This window comes from Lepisosteus platostomus, chromosome 15, assembly GCF_059453375.1.
Source record: "Lepisosteus platostomus isolate fLepPlt1 chromosome 15, fLepPlt1.hap1, whole genome shotgun sequence".
Taxonomy (NCBI): domain Eukaryota; kingdom Metazoa; phylum Chordata; class Actinopteri; order Semionotiformes; family Lepisosteidae; genus Lepisosteus; species Lepisosteus platostomus.
The window spans coordinates 6736194-6753968 of NC_142625.1; the positions used below are offsets into that span (position 1 = coordinate 6736194).

General features: G+C 46.4%; 2 non-coding genes across 2 annotated transcripts; both read right to left on the bottom strand.

Moving 5' to 3' along the window:
* Positions 1-286: 286 nt before the first annotated feature.
* On the bottom strand, positions 287-482 carry LOC148647797 (U2 spliceosomal RNA). Its single transcript, XR_015927028.1, has one exon. It is a non-coding gene; the product is annotated as a U2 spliceosomal RNA (small nuclear RNA).
* Positions 483-12958: 12476 nt separating this feature from the next.
* Positions 12959-13145, bottom strand: LOC148647798 (U2 spliceosomal RNA). Its single transcript, XR_015927509.1, has one exon. It is a non-coding gene; the product is annotated as a U2 spliceosomal RNA (small nuclear RNA).
* Positions 13146-17775: the final 4630 nt, after the last annotated feature.

Genomic DNA, 17775 nt, shown 5'->3' on the forward strand with positions numbered 1-17775 from the left:
TGGATATATATCTTTTGTATTCTGATAACCCTCTCGATAAGATCTGTTAGATTTATATGCATATTGTATGTATTAATAAATGTATCCTCGTGTATTAGTACCTGTGTGTGTGCGTTGTTTGAGTTATATCGCATGGTTGGATTCTAAAGCCATCAAAAGAATCAATTTTGTGATTTACTGCTACAATTAATAATTGTCCCAGTAAATGCCCAAACCCTACAGAACTGGTGCCTTCAGAGAGCACACTACACTTGCTAGCTACGTCTGTCTTTTCACCACTGAGAGAAGGTAGTGCACCGCTCCCGGAGGCGCTGCAATACCGGGCCGATGCGTGGAGAGGACGGAGCAAGCTCCTGATCCAGCTCCCTGTTCCAAAAATCCGTTTAATATGTGGTCCCCCGATGGGGGACGTATCAGATATTAAACTGATAAGAACAGATTTTTTTTTTAAGTTTTTATTAGAAAACGTTACAAAAAACAGTGCTTAAAAGTTTATTCTACCCACCACCTTTAACACCACGTGATCAAGTCCTTCCATCTCTCCTGTGCAGCAGCAAATCCCCATCGGAGGACGTCCCACTGGATCTTCCGTGAGACGTCCCTCTTGACTCTCCTCAGGATGGCTGGAACTGACCTCTCCACACCGTGCTTGACCAGCTCTGCCCTTGCGTCACATACGTGGAGCTTAGTCAGGCTGATCAGGAGCCATAAAAGGAAGGCTGCGTTCCATTTCCGGGAACCGGGCATGCCCTTCATCACCACGTTCAGAGACAGGAGGGACCCCACCCAGTGGGCATTGATTCGTCGAATATACGTATATTCACGGAGAAAATACGGCTAGACGTATATATACGTCGCCTCGACGTATAATCAACGTCGAATTTCAACCGTAAAATCGACGACATTAATAAACGCATATATAACGTCGAAAACACATCTAACACAGTGCCTGAGGCTTTTTACTGTATGTATTGTGTGTGCCGCAACAAGGAGTATATGGCACTCTGCACAGTGTACCAAGTAAATTATTTTCGCAGTAATTAATTTACACGTGTATAATAAATATAGTAAATATAATAAATTAATTACCGTGAAAATAATTTACTTCGTACACTGTGCAGAGTGCCGTATACTCCTAGTTGCGGCACACACGATACATGCAGTAAAAAGCCTCAGGCACTGTGTTAGATGTGATTTGAATTGCGTTTTGATTTAAATCATAAACGCGTGTTTAAATATATGTGTTTAAAGGCGATATACTGTATAAAAGCGCTGATTCTTATGGAGTGTGTTAATTTGGGTGTCTCCTCTTGCCAGAAAGCTCTAAATTGCATTTTGAGTGCGGTTTTTGACTTTTTCTAAATTGCAACCCATAAATAAAGCTGATAGAGCTTAGACTAACTGTATTCTAAACTATTAATTCATTTAGGGCTAAAATACGTTCATTGTCTTCCAATCGAGTCGAGTTGACATTGGAAGCTTGCCACTCCCGGACTGTTAAACCAACGCATTAGCATGTTAAAGTGATTCCATTGAGGAGCCCAGCTACCAGTTAACACTGTACTTCCTACTTTGAAAATACCTGTGAAACCGGTTTAATTCGTCACAGCCAGCACTCCGGCAGAGAGGGGGTTGTACTCGTAAAGTAGAAGCAGGTGAGATTTCCAGCGAAAGACACCTCCCCCCCCCCCTCAAAAACCCAGTAAGCAGTAATGCTTTATGTTGATCCCATTCTTTTCTCTTCCTGTTGTGTGAAACTCATCAGCAGGTCTTTTTTTCCCCAATCAGAGGCTCTGAAAATAGCGTACCGCACACTGCGCTCCGTCAGAGAGGGGCGCGGCACCGAGAGAGGGAGGAGGCGCGGAGCTCAGCAGTACAGAACGAACGTTCTGCTGCCTGGAGCGCTTATGGCAGCGATCGCGTCTGCATTTATAACTTAGTTTTTAAAATTAATCAAGCAATATGAAGCATCTCTTTTTACTTTTAAGTCACTTAATTATCATTAAGCACAGCTTTCTCACCACTTAGACTACTTTTTGATACCATCCTTAGTCAAACCAGAAATGTGTTGTTCTGTCTAATGACATTACAAGTGGAAAGATTACAGATTTTAATCGTCTTTCATTTTGTTACGTTATACATTTTAGAAACGTTTCATCCATACAAACACCACAAAACAATTTTCGATTGTATTTCTGAATAGTATGTTACACTTAGTTCACTGTTTTAAATACATCTAATTAAGAAAGTTAGGTGTTAGCATAAACTATTAGCAATCAATAATATTAAATTTAGCACTGTAATAAGTTGTTGCACTTTCCCCCACATCATGTAAAAATATATTTTCATTGTTCAAATATACATTAAGTCTGACTATCATATAATACGTTAAATACAAAACTAAAGAAAAAATAGGGTTAAATATAATTCAAAATATTTTGCTAACAATGTTAACTGTTTATGAATAATAAAACGTATTAACTAAGGAGTAGGATGGCACAGTTGTTAGTATGTTTTTTGTTTTGTTTCTTTTTCATAAATACAACAGTAGTACCTGATGTCTCAGTGGCTTTCAAAATTAAATTATGCATGCAAACCTGTGAACTAGAAAGATAACTAAAATATCCATCCATTTATAATGGTGGCGAAGTGGTTAGCATTGCTATCTTGCAGCACTGGGGTCCTAGGTTCAATTCCTGCCATCCTGTGTGTGTGGGGTTTACATGTTCTCTCTGGGTTACATGGTTTTTCTCCATATGTGTGATATGACTCCCTCTCGCACTCCAAAACATACTGGTAAGTTAATTGGTTTATGGGAAAACTGGCCCTGGTGTGTGTGTGTTTGTGTCTGTCTGTCCTGTGATGTACTGGTGCTATGTCCAGGGTGTATTCTGCCTTGTGTCCGTTGCTTACTGGGATAGGCTCCAAATCCTCTGTACTGGATAAAGAGATTAGAAATGGATGGAAGTAAAGGCACTGTGTGGATGGAACTAAACACAGTGTTAGAAACCCACTATGAAATGGCAGCATCTCACTGAGAATAAAATATTTTATAGTGCTGGCTTAAGGAAACAGCCTTTCCACCTCTCTTGCACATCAGTGTCCATACCTAGTTATTTAAACAAATTGCCTCTAATTATAAACATCTTAATATGCTGGCTCTGTGGATCCGCATCAGCTATGTTTGCGCATTCCTTCAATTTATGTGCATCCAACACACAGTTCAATGCCAGCAACTACACATAATCTAAAATACAATCCTTATTTCAGTATCTATGTAAACATATAGTCTGTTAACTTCATCATCTTCATCAAAAGTATGCCTAACCCCATTAGGAAGTGTTCTTGTTATCAGTGTATTCCTCAGCTTTCCCCAAATTATCTTCTTACCAACATCTCTAGTCTTTTATCCTGCAATAACTCAGCCAACACTTAAATCTCCAAAAGCTGCTTGTGTTAATTTCTTGAAATCACAAATATCATGTGTAAATACTGGCCATGTAATACTCTGCATTGTGGAATAATAGTTTATTTAAAGGGAACTAGAGAAACTAAGAACTAGAGAAATCAAGAAAGGCTTTTTTTTCTAGAATTAATAAATGCACATCCTGTTCACTGGGGAAATTAAATCCACACATATTGAGCAATCTTCAATATGTTCAGAATATGACAGCAAGAATCCTATCAGGGATGCATTACACCTGTTTTCAAGTCCTTGCACTGGTTACCTATTAGATTTCGAGTCAACTTCAAAATCCTTATCCTCATTCAGTACCTACAGTATATGGCTTATTATCTGTCTACTCCCCACCTTTGTCCGTCTGACTCTGGTCTTCTGGCTGTCCTCAAGAACATCTACATTCTGTGGGTGACAGGGTCTTCTCTAGATGCACCCCAGAGCTCTCAATTTTTATTCCCAGTGATATCAGTCACGTACCCTGAGTGCATTTAAATCTAACCTCAGAACCTTTCTTTTCAGAAGACTTAGTGTCTGTATCTGCTTCATTTTCTAATTTTGGTAGCACCTCTAACTGCTTGTCTTTCTTATATGTATTTACTTTGTAATCTGTGGTCCTTTTATCTGTTTTTACATCTACTGTATTGCTTTGAGATGCCACTTTTAAAGGTGATATATAAAATAATGTTTTTTATTATTGTTATAGGGAAACATGATCAGATTTTCCCTGGTTCAGAAAAAATTATCTAAAGTATACTAGTTTGTCACTCTTCTCATTCCCTTTGCTAAATGACTTTTCATACTAATCTGATCAGTCTAACTGCCTGTTTTCTGTGCTTTCTCTATCCTGCTAGATTTGCAATTATTCTGAAAATTTTCTTCTTGAAATAACTCATTTCTAAATACCTTTTTTCACTGTTAACATCTTGCAGCAACTCTGCAACAAAATATACACTTAGCTCAACCTGACAGTTCATCCTGCTACCAACATTAAATAAAAAAAATCTTAAGATTTCTATATTTATGTCTTTATTTAGTGGTTTCATTAGTGACAAAGGCTAAACTTTCTTGGAAAAATGTATTTTATGTGTTGCAGAAAAAACTGACTTGCTTTAACAAAATATGTTTACAAATCCTTTCACCTGCCAATCTACCTGAATGCCCAACTATCTGAGAAGCCCTCCATGAAACTATGGTTGCTATTAATTCATTTAGGGCTCACTGACAGAATTGCTGTTTTTTATGCATGATAATTTTCTGATTCCTCACTCTGTTTCATGTTTATAGATAAGACTTTATTGATCGCGAAGGGAAATTGATGTACATGTTCATGTACATGATGAACATGTTTGCATGTTCTTTTGTAACATACACCTTTTTGTGATTTTTTTGTATATCTAAGCAAGTGTTCCTGCATCCCTCTTCTGCACTATAGTCATGGCTTTTTTTCTGTTTGTTTATTTCAAAGTAACACCTGCTCCATTTCTAAAACTTTTTGCCCATGTGCATTTTTGTGCACTTTAACATCCTAAATTTTCATTTGCATTAATTTGTAGAATGAATTTGAGTTTTAGCCTTAAGTTTTCACTATCTTTTGTTTCTTGTCCTACAACTGTTATTATTGATCACCGAATTATTGTACTTGACATGACTTAATTAAGCCTTTCCTGAACGTCTATGACAGGCAGAGAGAGTGCTGTTTCTGGTGCGATCTTTTGCAGCTGACATTTCACTGTTTTAAACGAACAAGAAATTAGATTGCTCATAAATCACTTATTCCATATAAACACAGCGTAATTGCCCTCCGAAAATCTTCTTTTTCTTGTTCGTTTTAGAGACCTTGATCGAAACTGATTTTAGATGTCAGAAAGGATTTATTTTCTCTGTATTTCCTACATTGCTTTGTCGAGATTTTAACTTTATATCTAACTTTATATCTAGGCTCAGATTTCAACTATAAATCGTACAGTAATTAATAGCAGTAAATACTGATGTTTTGAACCCTCTTACCACAAAAATATATGTTTTGTAGTTGGGATTAACTTTATTTCGTACGCGTAGCTACTCCGATTCGGACACCGAACAGTTAAAGATGGTGGCAAATCAGACACCCAGAGAGGGGGGGGGCGTCTTCTCGCCTCCATAACTAAAATGCCAAATAGGAGTGGCTTAAGCGACATACACAGTCGTGTAACTGACAGTTTGAGGTAGCCTATCGTGTAAATTTCGCTTTGTTGCTGATAGGTTAAGCTTTCGAAACTCTGCCCCAAAGTCATGTGACTGATTTTTCGCCCTGTTTCGTTGGTTAAATGCAATGATCACCCTGTTCTCCTCCCCACTAACAGCTGGTGTGTGGGGAGTGTACTGGCGCAATATGCCTGCCGTCGCATCATCCAGGTGGCACTGCACACTAAATGCAATGATCACAAGCACCACCATGGTAACTGGGATGTGTAGTTTTTAATTCCGTTTGAATTATAACTGTACGTACTGTCTTCATATTTGGCCAGGGCTTTAAAGAGAAGGCGCGCCAAAAAATTTCGGTGCCGTCGTCTCCGCTTTAAAGGTACCCCCGTGCTGGAAGAATTTGACCTCAGAACGTTTGCCCAGCATAGTTATAGTGGACATAAAAACAAGAGTTCGCTGGCATTATATCCTGGAAGACACAGACCGGCGCCAGACCGGTAAATGCCTGATGAACTAGGGATTGGACAGTTTCCAAGTGCTTGTACAATCGATGGAAATGTTCAAATAAATGTGCAAAAGAAATAAACAAAATAATCATTTATTTCTTTATCATATTGGCTAGCTAATGTCCTCTCTTTGCTAGTTAGTGGCTGTGTTTCTGCGTTGGGTAGCAACGGGTCACTGTTCTCAGGCGGAAGATGTAAACAGCTTAATTTTCGTGTTAAATAATTTTTAAAAATTAAAATTCATTCTATACAGCAATCACATATTTGGGTACCGTTTCATAAAACTTTCATGCTTAAAATGTTTAGGGAGAAATGGAAGACTGGTGTGTATTTTTTCTTTAAACTATCAAGACCAGCCATACACAGTACAGTTTATGTACATACAGTAATGTTTATGTTCCTAAATTAATATTGTTTATGACCTTCAGATGCGTTATGCTCCTCTTCTTTTTATGCTCAGCTACTAAAATTTCCCTTTAGTGGTAAAATTCCATATAAATATTCAAAACTAAGTGGATTAAAATGTGCACAGTAAAGACATTAAATGATTAAATCTTTTCACTACCAACCAAGGCACCACGAGTGCCCCTGTCGGTCGTTTTGGCCAGCCAATCACTTACTGCGGTGCCCTCCGGTGCCCTGCGGGTAGGTTACTGTACCGCGGGTTTTTACTGCTCATTTTGAATGGCTGCATCTGTAGTTTGTGTTTGTCATTACTATACTGTATATTGCCATGTTACCAGAATTTGTAGCTGAAGTTTAAGACTAGTTGTGTTTTTTATGATTATTGCCCATATGTTGATTGTTGATTGATTGTATACAATGTATAATTTGAAATACATATGTTTCAGGTGTGAATGTGTATTTTCAGAATAAATTTCTAAACCTAATCATTGGCTTGGTTTACTTGTTTCTACACCTATAAAACCTATCTTTGATGTATAATAGACCTCTACCCATATACGTATAATAGACCTCTAAAGTTATCCGTATAATAGACCTCTAACCATATACGTATAATAGACCTCTAAAGTTATCCGTATAATAGACCTCTAACCATATACGTATAATAGTCCTCTAAAGTTATCCGTATAATAGACCTCTAAACTTATCCGGAACTCCAACCTATTATGTATAATAGTCCTCTAAATTTATCCGTATAATAGAACTCCAACCATTTATGTATAATGAACGTCTAAACATAGACGTATAATTGACGTATAACTTTAGACGTGTATTAGAATTTCATTCTAGACGAATTGCAGACCACATTTAGACGTCTAAGGTATCCGTTTAATAGATGTATATTATATGTCTTTTGCCCACTGGAATGGTCAGGAAGTATTTGTGGACAACAAATGGGTTGTTACCTCCAATCCAATAAGGAGCCATAGCAGAAACGCCGCATTCCATCTTCGGGAACCAGCCACACCCTTCATTACCATGTTCAGCGTCAGGAGGGACCCCAGGCCTACCTGCGCGTATAGCTGCTGACTGGCCCTCCACACCCTCTGCACGAACCCGCACTCCCAAAAGACATGGTTGACAGTTTCTTCCCCTGTGCAGCCGTGCCTCGCGTACTGGCTCTGTTTTGACAGTCCGTGCGAGTACATGACTGCCCTGACCGCCATTCCACCCCACACGCCGAGCCAGTTCAGGTCCTTTAGTCTGTTATCCAGGCCCTTTGGTTGGGCCTGCTGCCAGATGTCACTGGACACACCCAGGAGCGCTGGCCTGTCCGTTGCCATGATTGTCTGGTACATCAGTCTATGGCTCAGCGCTATTTCTCTGTCCCGTACCTCTGGGTGCGTCTGCAGCCACTGCACTGCGTGGCGGTAGTGCAGTGGGAGCCGCTCGGTCTTCGGGGTCGCGTTTGTCCAGACGGGCAGGTGTCTCATACTCGCAGCCAGCCAGAGGCTCACGAACCGGCCGCACAGGTGGGGCGGGTTACCGTGCAGGATGACGCACAGGTTGGCGATGAAAATACAGTCCAGCTTCACTGGGAAGTCCGGGATCCCTCTGCCTCCTTCCTCGATGGGTCTGCACATATCCGTCCGACGGATGCGCTCGTATGTGTGGCCCCATACGAAGGCGAAGATTGTTCTGACCAGCTCTCTTCTCTTTCTCACAGGTAGGGGGTACACTACCGCCAGATGGAGCAGCAAGGGCAGGATTTCCACCTTCAGCACCAGCGCCTTCCCTATCCATATCAGGGATCGTTGCTGCCAAACGCCCAGCTTCTGCTTGATCTTCTGGAATCTGGCCTCCCAGTTCAGTCCTGAGGGGTCCGAGGTGTGAAACAGGACCCCCAGGATTTTCACCGGGTCCGTTGTCTCCTTCAATCCCCCAACGATCTCCGGTGCATACGGCCAGGTTCCAAACAGCTTCACCAGGCTCTTGGCGCAGTTCAGTTGGGCGTCTTTGCCTCTGGAGTAGGCCTCCACGATGTCCGACACCCTCCCCAGGCTTCTGTCAGAGCTTAGGAACAGTGTCACGTCGTCCGCGTAGGCCGCGATTTTAGCTTCCTGCCCACCTCCACCTGGCACTTTGATTCCCGTCACTCCAGGGTCCTTCCGTAGCTGATCCAGCAGTAGCTCGAGGAAGATGACGTACAGCAGGGGCGAGAGTGGACAGCCCTGTCGCACACCACACCTTACCGGAATCCTCCTCCCTACTGCTCCGTTGACGCTTATCTGGGACGTGGCGCCGTTGTATAGTGCTTCAATCCACCTGACAAAGTCGTCAGGCAGACCTTTCTTCCTCAGGAGTGCCCACAGGATCCCGTGATGGACCCGGTCAAACGCCTTCACTTGGTCCAGGCTCACCAGCATGAGCGGCAGGCCTCTGTCCTCCACCCAGGCGATGGTGTCTCGGATCAGCTGCAGGGTCCAGCTGATCTTCCGGCTTGCCACGCCACATGTCTGGTCTGCTCCGACCAGCGCCGGCATCACCGTTCTCAGGCGGCCGCCCAGCACCCTGGCCAAGATCTTATAGTCGGTGCACAGGAGCTGGATCGGCCTCCAGTTTCCCAGGTCCGCCTTGTCTCCTCCCTTGTAGATCAGAGACACGACGCCGGTCTTCATAGAGAGGCCCAGCTCATTGCTGTCCAGGGCCTCATTGAAGACCTGCACCAGAAAAGGCTCCAGTTGGTCCCAGAAGGTACGGTAGAATTCTGCTGGTAGGCCGTCGACACCGGGGACGGTGCCCTTCTTCAAACCGAGCATTGCTGTTTTTATTTCCGCTATTGTCCCAGACCCAACCAGCATGGCGGGGTCGTCCACCGCCTTCTCCACACCCTCCAGGAGCCTCTCCTTGATGCTGGCGTCGATCTCCTTCTCCTGAAACAAGGCTGTGTAGAACCCTGTGGCACACTCCAGCATCCCGGGTAAGTCCGTGGCTGCAGTCCCATCTTCGCGCCGTATGCTTTCGAAGCAGCTGCGCTCCTGCTGCCTTCTCACGGCGCTGAAGAATTGGGGTGAGCACTGTTCTTCTCCCTCCTTCCAAACTCCCCGCAGCCTGAAAAGGAAGTTATTTGCTCTCTGCAGCCACTTGTCCCTAAGCAGGCTCCTGACGTTGGCAATCTTCTCGCCGTTGAAGGCGCCCCCCTGGTTCAGCTGCTCATACAGTGCTTCTAGCTCTTCTTGGAGCTGGGCGCACTGGCGTTCCTCCAGACTCCGCTGGATCCAGCAGTATCGCCTGGTGACCGTTGCGAGAGTCTGTTTCCATGATTCCCACCAGTGCACCACGGAGCTAAAAAGCCCCCTTCTCTTCTCGAGATCTTTCAGCACTGACGCGATCTTCCTTCGGTATCTCGCCTCCTGTAGAACTTGTTTGTTCAGCTTCCAGTATCCAGCCTGGAAGCACGGGTCCTCAACACCGAAGGTGACCGACAGCAGCCGATGGTCCAAGAACCAGGTGGGGGTCACTTGCCTGCTTAGCGTTGTCCACTTCACAGTAGAGAGGATGTAGTCGAGGCGTCGAAAGCTCCCTCTTCCGTTGTCCCAGGTGTGGTGTGCAACGTTCTGGAACCCGTCTCGAAGGCCGAAATCCGCAATCAAGGACCTCAACAGATGAACTCCCTGGCCGTGCGGGTCTCCCAGGTCGATGTTGAAGTCGCCGCCTGCAATCAGCTCTCTGTTGGTGTACAGCACGGGCTCCAGGTCTTTCAAAAAGGAGACCTGCTGCCTTCTGTCTGCTGGGGCGTACACGTTGACTAACCTTATCTTCACTCCCCTCCTGGTTCCGTCCACCACCAGCAGACGTCCGGGAATCACTGAGCTGACTGTCTGGGCGGCGAACCCTGGCAAGCCGCACAGGATGCCCACACCAGAGGAGTTCACCCCTCCGACGCTCTACCACGAGGGACCCCTCCTCCACTCCCTCCGAAGGGTCCTCACGTCGTCGAGGTCCTTGAGGTGGACTTCTTGTAGGAAGATCAAGTCCAATTATCTTCGAGACAGGTAAGAAAAAACCGCCAATCTTTTTTCCTGCTTCCTCAGACCCCTTATGTTAGCTGTTGCTACTGTGAGGGTCATGGTGGGTCTTGAGGGAGGCCGTCACTCTCCATTCCTTCCGATCGGCTGGAATCGGGTGAGCTCGCCGTCCCTGCTGTACTCACCGAGCTTTCGTCCTCGGTGTCCATGTACTGGATCATGGGGCTGTCCTGGGGCGGGTGTTTCCGGCAGGCAGGCGACTAGGGGGCTGCAGTCTTCTGTCGTGTTGGGCGCCACTAAGTAGACGCGCCCTATTACTGTTCCTGACCCCTGCCCTGGGGGGAGAGAGTCCGAGGTGCTTCCGGCCTCTGAGTCGCTCAAGGCCAACAAGCAACCCTCCTCCTCTTCCATCCCCTCAGAGTCCGCGAGGTCCCCCGGATCTTCCTCCTGGCCTTCCTCCTCAGCCGTCCTCCTTTTTTTCTCCTGCGTCTCCTGCTGACGCTTTTCTCCCCGCTGTCTCTTTGTTCTCCTCTTCTTCCCTGCGCTCTGCAAGGTTACCACCCCCTCCTCCTCTGCTGGTGCTGGTGCTGCAGTTCTTCCCCCGCCCTTCTGGGGGCGCCATTTTCTTACCACCTCCGCCCAGGTTCCGGTCTCTCCGTCTGCTCCCCGTGATGTTCCCGGCTGCTCACCGTCTGCTCCCCACGATGTTCCCGGCTGCTCGCCGTCCTCTTCTACCTGGCATTCCTCCTTCTCCTGTTCCCATTCCTGTTGTTTTCCCCCCTTCTTCTCCCCCTTACCGGAGGGTCTGCTACCCGTCGGCCGGCCTTCCCCCTCGCTGTTCTCATCTGCCTGCCTGATCCACTCCTTGACCACCTTGTCCATGTCCGTGCCCCTCTTCTTACACTGCCGGTATAAGTGCCCCATTTCCCCGCACAGGGAGCACTCCTTTACCGGACAGTCCTGTGTATAGCGGCCCTGTCGGTGGCACTTCCCACACTTTTCCGCGTTGCACGCCCCTTCTCGGTGCCCGAAGGCCCGGCACTTCCTGCAGAATTCTGGCTGGTCCAAGTAGAACAGATACCCCCTACCTGTCCCTATTGAGAAGGTCGCTGGTGGGTGGGTGAACCCGTCCGTTGTCCTGTCGTCCTCACCTCCACGTATCTGCGCAGGAAGGTTGTCACATCGGCATCTGAAATGAACGGGTCAAACGTGTGTAGAACCACCCACCTCTTGCTGTCACCCTGTAATCTGCCACATTCATACTCCCCCATTCCGCTGGCCTCAATGATTTTTGGCACTTCTCCGCCGTTTTCTTGTGGATCTCAGCGCTCATGAACGTGCTGTCGATAAACTTCTGTGCCCGGTTCCCTTGCACGCATTTGATCTCCGTCACCTTCAGCCCCAGAGCTCCAAACAAAACATCATCCTCAAATTCTTCTCTTCCAGGTGGCCCGTCTCCGCTTTCCAGTGGAAGCGGATGGTCCACTTGATGCTGGGGTCCTTTCCAGCCCTCCTCGCCTCCCCAGGCTCCGCCGCCATGGTTGAAGCAGCCTTTCAGCTGCAAAACAGCCCACGCGCAAAGCCTGGTGAAAAAGAAACAAAGGTGCCGAAATCCAAAAGCCAAGAAACGTTGTCCAAAAAGTTCAAAGTTCCAAAAGCAGTCCAAAGCCGTGTCCTCGTAGAGTTGTCCTCTTGTTCCTCTCTCCCTCGACCTCTGACTTTAGCCAAAAGGCCGAGAAGCGATGCCCCTAAAGGCGCGGACCAACGCGCAGGCGTTCCGCTGGCGCACAGTGGCGCAGGCCGACTCCTCTGGAGCCCGGGACCCGCGCAGCTGCCGGCCTCCCTGCAGCCAGAGGCCTGCCACCGGACTCTGCTCCCCCTCTCTCTTGCCTGCCTGCCTGCCTTCCTGCGGGGGCCCTGCTCTTTGATCTTCTGTCAACGGCCCAACAACGACCGCCACCGTGGGGGGCGCCAGCCGCCCGGCCTCCTTAGCTTAGGCCCCTCCCACCGGCAGCAGCTGTGCCCAACCAGCTGCAAGCGAAAGCGGGCAGAGGCAAGGGGCAGCGCTCTCTCTCTCGGAAGGGACGGGGACACGTGCTCGCACGCACACACGCCTGCCTGCCAAAAAAAAAGAAAGAAAAGGTGGATAGACTCAGTTTTTTGGAGGGAAAATGCCCGGCTGTCGAAACGGGCCCGCCTGCAAGGACGGGAACGGACACACACACACAAGCCACGCCTGCCTCCTTGGAAAAGGCTGACACAGAGACACACAGATGGACGAGAGACGAGAGACGAGACCCGAGAAGAAGGAGCTCCAGTCCACCTCCCTTGCTTGCTCGCTAGCTAGCTACGTCTGTCTTTTCACTGCTGAGAGAAGTTGGTGCACCGCTCCCGGAGGCGCTGCAATACCGGGCCGATGCGTGGAGAGGACGGAGCAAGCTCCTGATCCAGCTCCCTGTTCCAAAAATCCGTTTAATATGTGGTCCCCCGATGGGGGACGTATCAGATATTAAACTGATAAGAACAGATTTTTTTTTTAAACAAAAATACAAAAAGAACAAAAATCAATAACCCCAAACAGAACCAAACAACAACGTTATCCCAAAAATCACACTACCACCAAAAAACAATATGCCACGGAACAACACAATTTCCCTAACCCCGCCCCTTATTCAAATCAAATCCTCCCTTCCCAAATTATTCCCATTTCAACAAAGAATACAAACCACCCATAACACCAAAATATCCCATCAACACATTTTAGACAATAATACACCACCACTAAGTTAATCCACCACCTCAGGGTCCTCCATACAGCAAAAACAATCTCCTCCATCTCTCTTTGGCCGCCGCAAAACCCCACCGCAAAACGTCCCTTTTAATTCTCCCATACACATCTGCTCTAATTCTCCCTACCACCATCCTACTTGTAACTTGCACATTGTGCTTGACTAAGTCATCCCTTGACGCCCAGATATGAAACTTAATAATGCTTAGCGTAACCCAGAGCAAAAAATTGATACTCCATTTCTTGACACGAGGCATTCCCCTCATAATCAGAGCAAAAGTTAAAACAAAGTCCTTTGACACCAAAAAACACAAAGGGGCACATTGGCTCCACACTTCACCCGCAAACCTACAGTCCCACAAAGCGTGCTTTATGGACTCAACTTCCTTGCACGTCAACCTGGGACACAAGGGCTGTCTCGACAGTCCGTGCTTACACATGGTTTCACGGACTGCCATCCTGCCCCACACTCCCAACCAATTCAGGTCTTTATGACGGTTGTCCAAACCACTTGGCTGAATCCTCCTCCATACCTCTGTAGTCACCCCCAGCACAGCCTGACTCTCCTCTTTCCTTATCATTCTGTACATCGGTCTATGGTCCAGAATTACCTGCCCCTCTCTAACCTCAGGGTGCTTTTTAATCCATTCAATAGCGTGCTTGTAATGCCACGGGAGTTTTTCAGCCTTTGGGGTAGTGTTTGACCAAAGTACCAAGTGTCTTACATTTTGAGACAACCACAGTAAGACAAGAAAACTGCACGGATGGGACACTGAAGCATGCAGTAGGAAACACAATCTAGAAATGAAAAGACAATCCAACTTCAAGGGGATATCTGGGACCTCCCTGCCTCCCTCTTCCACTGCTCTGTACATATCAATTCTCCGTATATATTCATACTTTCCACTCCAGATAAAACTGAAAACTGCTCTCACGACCTTTCTCCGATAGCGCCCAGGTAGAGGAAACACTTCCGCTAAATAAAGCAAAAGCGGCAGGATGTCTACCTTTAGCACTAGAACCTTCCCTACCAAGGACAAAGGTCTCTGTCGCCAAAGGCCCAGCCTTTGATACATTATCCACGGACGTGCTTCCCAATTGATATTGGCCGAACCAGATGCCTGAAATAGAATTCCCAATACTTTCACAGGCCCATCTGCTACCGGAATCCCACCAACTGCATCTTTCCTATCTTTCCATGTTCCAAAATATTTGATTGTACATTTATTCACATTAAAAAAGGCCCCAGTCCCAGCCGTAAAATCCTGAATAATTTCTAAAATTCTATACAAACTAAAATCCAAACTTAAAAACAAGGAAACGTCGTCCGCATAAGCGGCTACTTTGACTCTTAACCCGCCACTCCCTGGAATGAGGATGCCCTCCACCAAACCATCACAGCGTATTTTCTTCAACAGGGGCTCAAGATATAAAACATACAACAGGGGAGACAAGGGACATCCCTGTCGCACTCCACGCTGGACAGTAAAACCTCCCCCTAAAAAACCATTCACACACACTGGATTCAGCATCCTTGTAAAGAGCCCGTAGCCACCCAACAAAAATTTCGCTACATCCTAAGCGCCTCAAGGCCTCCCAAAGGAAGCCATGGTGGACCCTATCAAATGCTTTATTTTGATCCAAGTTAACCATCATGAGGGGAAGACCTCTATCCTCTACCCACTCTACTTTGTCTCGAATCAATTGCAAAGTCCAACTAGCTCTATGACCCTCCACCCCACATGTTTGATCTATGCCCACCATGGTTCCCATCACCTGCCTTAAACGGTGACCCAGTAATCTAGCGAGAATCTTATAATCGCTACATAAGAGCTGAATGGGTCTCCAATTATCTAAAACACTTTTATCACCCTTCTTATGTATCAACATAATAATACCCCTCCTCATAGTCGACCCCAGGCACTTGCCGGCGAGGATTTCCTTAAAAACTTCCATCAAAAGAGGCTCCAATTGATCCCAAAATACACTATAAAATTCTATCGGAAGACCATCCACCCCTGGGACACTACCTGTTCTCAAACCTAACATTGCCTCCCTCAATTCAACGGAAGACAGACTCTGGTCTAATTCAGAGGCATCAAACGGACAGTCAATACCATCCAGTAAACTGTCCCACACTTCCCGTCTAACTGTTTCCTCCGAGAATAAGTCCTTATAATAATTTGTGGCGCATGTCACCATCTCTTCCATGTCATCCGTGATTCTTCCATCAGCCATCTTGAGCTCCTTTAAGAGGGTCCTCTCCTGGCTGGCTCTCACAGTACCGAAAAACTGCGCAGAGCATTGTTCATCCTTCTCCAAGACCACACCTTTTATTCTAAAAAGGAAGTCTTTGGCCTTCTTCATCCAGGCCTCTTTGAGTGTGGACTTTAGCTTGGAAGCCTTATCTTCCTGAAAAATACCAGTGAGATTAAAATCCGTATACATATCCTCAAGTTCTTTTTGCAAAGCCGCAAGCACTTTCTTCTCCTCGTACCTTCTTTTTCTGCAATACGTAATAGTGAGACACGCGACCTCCCTCTTACATGCCTCCCACCATTCAGTTTTCGACGTAAAGTCAGAAATCTTGTTCTTAAAGCTATCAATAAAATCTGAAATTAAAACGCGGTAACTTGCCTCTTCTAAAACTGACACATTCATTCTCCAACAATTCACACCAAAACGCGGGCATACAGACTCAAAAGAAACCATCAAAACCATGTGATCCGAAAACCAATTAGGTATCACATGCAACCTCTGAATTTTACAACTCCAAGAAGTAAAAACATAATCCAACCGGCGCCTATGGCCTCTACTGTTTTCCCATGTAAACTGTTTAGCCCCGTTTAAATTCTTTAAAACAATCCTTTAAGTTAAAAAGTTGAATTTATTCTCTCAACCTATGTGCACTCCCACCTTGCGTGTCTGAGATATCTATATTAAAATCTCCCCCTAAAAAAATCTCCCTTTTTGTATATAACCAGGGCTCTAGATCTTTCAAAAAGGAGGGCTGCAAAGCTCTCTCAGCTGGGGCATACACCCCAACCACCCGCACCCTAACCTTCCCCCAAGACCCATCCACCACCAAAAGGTGCCTGGGCACTACAGAGGTCACCTCCGTGGCTTGAAAGCCTAGATCCCCACATAAAATACCCAAGCCAGAGGAGTGCACCCCTCCCACACTCCACCAAGAGGGACCTTTCTTCCACTCACTAGAGAATTTACCAATATCAACAGGGCCCTCCAAATGTACCTCCTGAAGAAAACAGAGACTAGGGTTTAAGTCTGCAAGATAGGAGAACACTGCTCGCCTCTTCACATCATTCCTCAGTCCTTGAACATTACATGAACAAATCTTATTGATATCCATGAATGCAGTTATGAGGAATCGAGACCAGACAACAAAAAGCTATACCCCTCCCCCATCCCATCCGCGTTTGGCGGCGTCAAACACGAGGGGGTCAGGGGGAAACCCAGACCTGGAGAAAACCCTTCCTCCGCTCCGGAAACACCACTAAGTAGCAACGTCCCATCCACCTCAGAACCGCTAATACCACCCGCTTCCCCCTGATTCTCCTCTTGGGGTGGCCCCTTCCCTTGGCTTCCCGCGGACGGGTCCGGTGGTTTTCTTTCTTCTTGTTCTGGGTCGATTTCTATTCCCACCTCTTTATCCACCACCTTTTCCCTAACCTCAACATCACTCCACCCGACTCCTCCTCTGAATCATACTCTTCCTCCTCCATATCAGACTCTTCAGAAACTAAAGCAGACACTGGGGTCTCACCCTCCTCCGATGAAGAACCTGCTTCCTTAGGCCTTTTTTCCTCCTTCCTCAGCCCGTCATCTTCACGAGCATCCCTCGCCCTTTTCTTGTACTTCTTCCCTTTCCCAACAATTTGCCATGCCGGCGACGAAACAGCCTCTCCTTTTGTTACTTACTCCGATCCTAGAGCAGCCAAACCCACTTCAAAAAGCTTGTTATGTGCAGATCTCCTTCTTTCCTTTAAAACCCGCTGCTCCGGTGCCTCTGCATACCCGGATGTGCCTTCCCCTGGGTCCTGTGCAGCTGGTACGCCACCCGATGAGCATCTTCCTCTGTTCTTCTCTCCTGTCCCTCAACAGCAGAAGGCGCATGATCTTCAGTCCTAGAAACCCTACTGGACACCACAGAGGCAAAACTAGACGCTCTTCTAGGACATGTTTTATACAAATGGTCTTGTTCCCCGCACAAGTTGCAGCTTAGGGGGCTACTACATCTTGCTGCCACATGCCCAATCTTCCCACACCGTCGACATACCTCGTTTGTGCAATCCATCGCAATATGTCCATCCCGCCCACATTTGCGACACGTACAATGCGGCTGACCCGGGTAAAGCAAATAACCTTTGTTCGGTTCGATATGAA